This window comes from Pocillopora verrucosa, chromosome 4, assembly GCF_036669915.1.
Source record: "Pocillopora verrucosa isolate sample1 chromosome 4, ASM3666991v2, whole genome shotgun sequence".
Taxonomy (NCBI): domain Eukaryota; kingdom Metazoa; phylum Cnidaria; class Anthozoa; order Scleractinia; family Pocilloporidae; genus Pocillopora; species Pocillopora verrucosa.
In genome coordinates, this window is record NC_089315.1 from 4,172,552 (window position 1) to 4,180,395 (window position 7,844).

Here is a 7,844-nt window from a genome sequence, read left to right on the forward strand (position 1 = left end):
GCAAGGCATTCTCCATTTGCGAGAAAACGGTAAGTGGATCACTGGCCAGTTAATTGAACGTTTTTACATAACGTCACGGCCAAATTGGTTATCACAACAAGAGACGGCAACGTGAATGCCCAAATCAGTCCTGTTGGATTTAAACTCTTTTCTACGTTAATTTTTTTTCTTTTGTTCCAATATATTTACATTGCTGCTCAGCATAATGTTAAGGTAACTTCGTTTCTTTTGTTGCTGCTGTTGTTGTTTTATTCAGCCGACTGTGGTTCAGTGGTGAATAATACTTTGAAAAGTCCAAACTATCCTTTAGACTATCCACACCAAATGGAGTGCAATTATTCAGTTCCTATTCCAGCTGGCACGAGAATGAAAATAAAGTTTCAATACCTTAAGATGCCTGACCCATATCCTGTTGGTAATGAGTTGCAGTGCTTGTGAGTAAGGATTGATTATAAACCCATATGCTTACAGCAGGCGGAATAACAGAATTAGGTCCTATAAACCCCCGCCAACCACCCCACCCTGGTGCTCCCTCTTTCATTACCTCTAAAAAGAATGTTTTTTCCAATAGAGGAAAGATCGATCGTAGTAGTTGTGTACAGAATTAAATACCTGTTTAGCCTTTTACCGAGTAATCTTATCCACGACTTTCCCTTAGTTACAGTGCAGCATGATCTCTCACTTCAATGCTTTTTAGGGGGAAGAGGGGCTTTTATTTCAGTCAATTTTTTCTTTATCTCCTGAAGAAAAGGGTTGTATAGGAATTTGCTTTCGAAAAGTTCAGTAGATGATGTTTTTAGTTTCAGATCATTTTTCCCTTCAGTATTAGAATTATTATTATATTTTGTATTAAAAGAGACGACCATCTGACGTTTCGGAACGAACAGCACCAATATTTTGGAAGTTATTGTGGCAAAGCGACTGGAGAAACCATTTTTGTAACTGGAAATAGCGTGGTAATAAAATTTGAGTCTCGTGATAAATTTACCAGCCGGGACAGGGGATTCTCTTTGTATTTCGAAGCTGCTGATCTACCTGGTAAGACAAAATGATAGCAATTTAGAGATGAATGAAGGTAGAAAGTTTCTAAAGAAATTGTGGTACCGCGTCGTTGAGCGGTATCACAAGATAATTTGGTTTTACCAATTGAGATTGACATCTTGCGCGTGAAACTGAGGAAGCTCGAATCGCGTCATCAGCCCGATAGTGTGAATATTTGTTATATGGAGAATAATACATGAGCGCGCGTAGATTTCAAATTACTCTTCAAGTGTTCAACTCGATAGCTCTAGTTGAACACGAGAAGAGAAATTCCATATCTAGAAGCAATCAGGTATTATTTTGTTCATCATATAAACACAGTAGCCCTTTACTAACAAGAAAAGCCAACTTAAATAATCAATGAAAATAAAGGATACGACAATTCCCGAAAAAAAAATCACACAGTGGGCTGTCGCTAAGGATGAAGATGCAAAAATGCGTTGAATCATAATTACAAAAACAATTATGGGCGTAATTTTCAATTTACAAAATTCTTATTCATCGACTTCTTCCTTACCGACAGAAGAAATCTTTCAGGTAAACGGCCAAATCAGGCTGTGGCAAGTCTTCCAGTTGTCGATTTTTTTGTTCTCAGCCTCGAGAAATGTCATTACCAAAGCCACTGGAAACGTAACTTTCGGTTTTTCTTTTGGTATACTGGTTTTCTTTCCCTCTTAGGAAAGTGATACGGTGTCTGTAAGTGATATGGATTTTTCAGTGTTTTAGCTGCCATAATCCGAGAAAAGTTCGACAAACTACCTTGGATTGAGAATGGTGAAAGCTTTACCGTTCATTCATCAACCTGACCGAGCGCGCTAAAGGCGAGTGACGTGTCAGCAGCTGGTTGGCGATATCAAATACACGCGAAAAAATATCTTATTTTTTCACGTGTGTTGTGGCGGCTTCTCTCAGGGCTGGAAATCATTTTATAACACTATAGTTTATATGATCAAAGAAATTTCGCCATGGCTGACTATGTGTTTCGTTTTCGTTAGTTCAACCGAGAACCTGTCCATCCGGATGGTATTATCAATATGGATCATCTTGCTACAAATTTAGCTCTGAAATGGTCTCTTGGTATGAAGCAGTGAGGCGATGTAAAAGTCTTGGAGGATTTTTGGTGAAAATAGATGATGCCGATGAACAAAGTTTCTTAACGGATAGAATCAACATCAGTAGAAAAATAAAGGTCTGTTTACAACTACCAGAGTACCATTTCACAATGACATTTACTCTATGGCAATGGTCTGATTCAAGCTATAATTCCAACTTCATCTCAAATAACGAAGATGTTATTTTTGGTCTATTCACGATAAACAATATATTAAAAATGTAAAATACATTAAACTTTCCTTTCAGAATTGCTCATCCGTGAATTATTATCGATTTTATCTACAAAAGATAAAGTTCAAATATAAAAACAATAAGCTTGATTAAGTTTTTGATTGCCGAGCTCCTCTTTCTACTATTAGTCAAAATAATATCAATACTGCAATCTACAATTTGTAAATTATGCGAAATTGTTAAGAAAGAATTGGTTCAAGCTTAGCGTGTGTATATCGAGTTATGGATGCGCGTGGGAAATTTGGAGAGCACGAGAGAAGCATAAAAGTTACCCGAGGCGAAGCCGAGAGCAACTCTAGCTTCTTGAGTGTTATGGATGCACGGCCATGCATACCAAAGGATTTCTACCATGCCAACTTCTAAAGGAATTAGGTAGGACTTGCGCGCGAGATGTGATATAAAATAATTTTTACCATAGTAGCTCCGAAGGAATATTACGTTACTTATGTTATTTCATTATCAACATTTAGAAATGTTAAGACCTAAACATTGTGATTGTGTTGTTGCAATATTTAATTCTTTTCTTGTCTAAAGGCACTTTGGATTGGACTTCATGATCTTGATGATGAAAATGACTTCAAATGGGAGCATGATAATACACCTGCCAACTTCTCTCACTGGAATAAGGGTGAACCTGATAATTCTGGTGATGGGGAAGACTGTGTTGCAGTCTCTGGGATTTTCTTGTACATGTACAGTCAACTATACCTTCCCGGCCGATGGAATGATATGGACTGTGAAAAGAGTGCCCCTTACATTTGCGAGAAAAATATTAGGCGAAAGTAAGCCCACTTTGTCGAGTCTTCAAAGCATATTTTCTCTCAAATGTGTCTTTGTGGCATCCTGCCTTAGAGATGACATTTTGCACGGAAAAAAATGCGCCTCATCCGATACGTAGGGAATAAATTGAATATTTCTGACGTTCATTTGGTTGGAGCAAAGAGAGTCGCTTAAACTTTTGAAATGGAAATGGTTTAAAATGAACACAGGTATAACACTAATTCTGCTTTACGAAGTTTCAAATGAATGGGATTACTTTTGGTAACTAAAGTGACTTAACCACAAATAAGATTCGTTTTTTGTATTTCGTGTAAATGATAGAGGAAAAACCTGGCCTCAGCTGGAGAATTTTTTCTAAATATCTACTTACTATGATTACGTGTTTTAAATGCTTCTTGGATTATTTAGATTTGACTTTTTTTAGCAGCAACAGTCGCAGCACCGGATATCATGGCCAAAACACCTACCCTTGCAATCAAAACACAGAAAAACGAGGCCATGAGTTCTGTAGCCCTTATTTACAGCTTGGCTGGTGCTACCTTTGTAGTGATACTCGTGCTGTGCTGTATTATGGGACTTCGGTGCTACTAAAGCAAAAGACACGCTAGGTTAAAAAGGTAATGTTCACAAGCCCAATATAGTTATTATGGTAAACAAGCACAATTCACTTACGGCTTATGTAAATTTCTGTAAGCTTCCTCTGCATGGTGTATATGCATGTCAAAAACAACAACAGAACGATCGTTTGGTCGGGTGATCTTAACGTTAGTATCTTCAAACAGATGATGCTTGCTTCCGATCCACATGCTGAGTCAATTATTCTGTAGTTCTTTAGCTTTAGGTTTCTCAATCTGGTAGTTCTGAAAGCGCCACTTACCCAAAAACTTTTCTATCAACAAAGTAAATCTTATTGTCCCACGAATAAAAAAATCGAAAAAGTTAATTTAGCAACTATTTTTGTTATTTTATTATTATTGTTATTTTTATTATTATTATTGCTATTATTATTTTTTTTTTGAGCTTCCAAAGATCCCGAAATTGGCGTCTTTCAAGTTCACGACGGAGAAGTAGGGGGAATGGGGCGGGTTGGCTCATGACATGAGAAAGCAGTCACACTGCAGCCTAGGAGAGAACTACAGAATTATGCTCGGAAGATGTGTTGTTGTTGCTCTGATCAGGATATCTTCTAAAGACTTTCCTTAAATATTACTCTTCAGCGCGGTTGGTTTTGAATATGGTGCTAAATCAGAAGGGGAGAGGGTTAACTGTAATTATTGTCTTAATGATGAAAAAGCTATCAGTTATTAAGTCATTTAACATTCTCTCACTGAATCCAAATTTGTGTTGTCAACAGACATGTTCAGCGTCCTTTCCGCGAGATTATTCCTCTTGACAAGTGGGAAATTCTTCCCAAGCAGGTGCATTATGAGGAGGAGCTGGGCCGAGGTGCATTTGGTGTGGTTTACAAAGCAACTCTTACGAGAAGAGCTGGAATAGAAGTGTTTGAAACAAGAGAAAGACTAAAGCCAGAAAAACAATGTCAAGTTGTTGCGGTAAAAGTATTACAGGGTGAGTAGAAATAGCGCCTAAATACTGTCAAAATGAAATTTTTAATCGATAAGAAAAGGACCTGCCGTTGCATGGAATCAGAAGTCGACTGGTAACATCTTTCAAGCTTTCCTTTTAACATATCAAGCCAGAAGGGGCTAGTTCACGACCTGCGCATGCGCTTTAATAATCGAGATAGCTGTTACTCACGTTAGGTTTCAAGCATCCTATTCAATCCAGGGGCTGTTGCGAACGCCAAAAGGTCTAAGACTGGACTCACAAACGCTGAAAGCATCAATAACATCTATCCACAGGTGATCCAAGCGATGAGCAAAGAGAAGCTTTCCTTCATGAAATATTACAAATGAAGCTGTTGGGTTCACATCAGAATATCGTGTCTTTGGTCGGATGCTGCACACTGCAGGACACCAATTTTCTGGTGATAGAGTATGTTCCGTATGGTGATCTGTTACAATGGTTACGGCAAAAGAGGCGATCGGTAAGGGGAGAGAGATTTTCCTGAGCAAGGCTAAATTTTTGTATTTCGATGTCAGTGAGAAAGGAAGAGGCGTTATCATTGGCCTTGTATTGCGTTTCGCTAGATTCTGGATAAAACAAATAACAACTTTATCTTCTACCCTTATTCTGTATATACATATCTGTGGTAAATATTTTGCCTATTACGCTTCAGGTAAATAAAAATCAAGCCCTCAGAGGAAAGGAGGCGGAAAAGTTTTATGAAGATAGAGACACTCCGATTGATGAGTTGAAAAGATGCGAACCTAGTCGAGTAAGTATTTTTGTGCTATTTCGGTAGTGATGGGGGAAGGCTTTGCCAAGCAAGTCGCGATTGACCGTATTTATATTAGTATTCATTATTCCGTCCATTGAACTGAAACTCGAAAGTAAGGTGTAATGTTTCCTAAAAATATTATTCCTCTAAGAAATAAAATGCAGTCAAGCTAAACGGAATCAGAGACCCCTCCCCTCACCCCCGAAAAAATCAAGGCGAAAAATGAGGTACTATTTTGCTTGAGGGGGAAGCTAGGCTCCTTGAGGCCCTTCAGGAAAACTACTCCACCTCCACAAGCGTGGTTGTAAAAAGAAGATTAAGGCAGATAACTCGGCGACTTGACGCAATTTCTGTCGCTTTGCATGGACTATGCGGGACGGACAAGTGCTTTGTGAACAGCGAATGCCTTTTTCGGATTTTATTTGTAAAAATAAAGTTCGACGGATATCAAGCATTCATAATTATCTCCCTTCCATGCAAGCCATCCCACCATGAATCTTGATCTAAAAGTGAACATTAATCTATTACTTTAATTCCTTCCTTTATCACCCAGAAAAGTTGTGACAGTGCTGTTAATCAGGAAAATATAGAATTGATGTCAATGCCATCCAGTCCAGGTTACTATAACCACGCTGCTGTCATTTCGCTGTCTACGGTGAATCTTCATGAGAGTAACCTTGATGGCGTAAATGATAATGATGACGTCGGTGTTGATGGTTTCTCTGCTCAACAGCTGTTTTCATTTGCTTGGCAAGTAGCAAGAGGAATGGTTAGTAAATGAATTAACTCAGAAGTGACTGTGGGCTTACCTTCGAAAAAACCTTACGCAGAAACCATACCTGAAGAGCATTCTCGACATTATTTTATGTCGTCTTCAGTTACACCTCTTTAAGCATTTTTTTTTCATTATTTTTTCCCAGAATCACCTTGCCGAAAATGATTTCGTACATCGTGACCTTGCAGCTCGGAACATCCTTGTTGGTCAAGACGGACGAGTGAAGGTGTCAGACTTTGGTTTGATGCGCCAAGTGTACGAAGATGTGTACAGCATAAAAAAAAGCTAAAAAGCTACCAGTTAAATGGATGGCACCAGAGAGCATCTTCGAGGGTGTTTCTACTTTCAAGAGTGACGTGTAAGTAGACTGGAGCTGCTACTGAGTGTGGTGTTTCTGTTTCAACAAATTTTCTCTTTTGCTTGTTTACAACTTGTTTTTTTCAGTCTTGCTCAGAGATGCCGCAAATCTCAATTTAATAGTTAATGTTTAAAATTTCTCGCAGTTGGTCTTATGGAATTTTTCTCTGGGAAATGGCTACCATGGGTAGGTTAAAAAGCTTTTCTTGATAGATATCTATTGTTTTTATCATTAACGTTTTTCATATTGTTAGAGTTATTTGTTCGTCGTTGCATTCATACTTCTTCTTCTGTTGTAATTAAGGTGGTGTTCCATACCCTACGTTTACCAATACAGAGCTCTGTAAACTTCTAAAGAATGGTTATCGCATGGAAAAACCTGATATGTGCTGCGATGAAGTGTGAGTAGAATTTTGTTTTGAAATAATTGTCACCCTGCCGTTTTATTCTAATTGCTAACAAATTTTGTTTTTTGACTGGATTTCACCACAAACTCTAATAAAAATGTGATACCCTTTTCATACTTGAAAGATATGAACTGATGACTTCATGCTGGGAGAACGATCCCACAACTCGCCCCAGTTTCTCGGAGTTGATCGACCGACTGGAGGCTATTATGACGAGGGATGTAACATACTGCGATCTGTCAAATTGCGATGAATCGAGTCCATACTATAACATACAGGACATGGTTGACGAAGAAAGCGAATGAGATGTATGAATAAGGGTTGTCGCCTAGTAATCACCTCCTGGAAGATAACATCACCTCCGAGTTTCTTATGTTATGGATAATAGCTGTAAAGATAAGTTTCTCGAAATTTCTAGAATGCCTAGTCATGCTGACATGCCTACGTTGGATGCAATACTAACGAAATTGTTGTGTTGTAAGCTTCCGGAATTTTCTAGAATACTTTGTAAATGTAAATAAGGATTCAGCCGTGTAGTAGAAGTTAGTTGCTATTGTCAGGAGTGACCTACTTGGGAAGCTATACCGAAAGATAGCTACTGTGGAAGATTGTTCATTTCGGAGTTTTGAAGACGTGCGACTGTGAGATTGTGTCAGTGGTGAGCTAAGATATAAACTGTAGTGACCTCAAGTAAGTATATTGAGGATAATTTCTGTAATTCCTTTAGGAGTCGCTCCTCATTAAAATGCGAAAATTTTCAGCCTGGTCATCAGGATTTCGGTCTTTGCGACCGACGGCA

General features: G+C 38.4%; 1 pseudogene; it reads left to right on the plus strand.

The window, feature by feature from the left end:
* The first annotated feature begins 5,133 nt into the window (after positions 1-5,133).
* LOC131775913 (tyrosine-protein kinase receptor Tie-1-like) lies at positions 5,134-7,350 on the plus strand (annotated as a pseudogene).
* Positions 7,351-7,844: the final 494 nt, after the last annotated feature.